This window comes from Seriola lalandi, unplaced genomic scaffold (assembly GCF_002814215.2).
Source record: "Seriola lalandi dorsalis isolate HSWRI2012SDOR001 ecotype SW California unplaced genomic scaffold, Sedor1 jcf7180002054691, whole genome shotgun sequence".
In the NCBI taxonomy this organism is placed as follows: Eukaryota; Metazoa; Chordata; class Actinopteri; order Carangiformes; family Carangidae; genus Seriola; species Seriola lalandi.
This window is the reverse complement of record NW_019525244.1, coordinates 551,390-551,970: the sequence shown is the minus strand read 5'-3', so window position 1 is coordinate 551,970 and position 581 is coordinate 551,390.

Here is a 581-nt window from a genome sequence, read left to right as displayed (position 1 = left end):
TATGTTTTGAATAAATAATCACCATCTTTTAAATGCATCCATGTGTGTACCATGAGGAGATAAGACTCCCCCCCATACTGCACACACAGTAACGCGTATGCCATTAGGTCGTAGCGGCCTTTACATGTCTAGAATCCTCCCTGGAGTCAAAACATTAGAAAGTGAAACACACACACAGGCTCAGCTGACCCATACATGCACACATGGTGTGTGTGTGTGTGCGATATTTCGGTGCTGTGTGGGTCATTCAGCTGTGAGGATGTATCTTTACTTATGACCCTAACATGTTAAATGGGAGTACTCTAAACTTCCCTCCATTATAGATGGCTGTGGTGAAATATGGATGACTCCGGCTTCCCCGGTGTAGCACATGAACCAGCAGATGTTAAGAGGTTGAACCACTGTACTCGAGCAGAAATTGCTTCATTCTTGTCTTCAGCGATGTATGATGCATGTGTTTGTGCAGACCCAGTGACATACAAGGTTGGATGGTGGGTCCAGGTGGGCGGGGCTTGGGGCATGGCATACAAGATAACATACAAGATGTACGTTATGTAAATGTTACATATTCATGAGCCGCT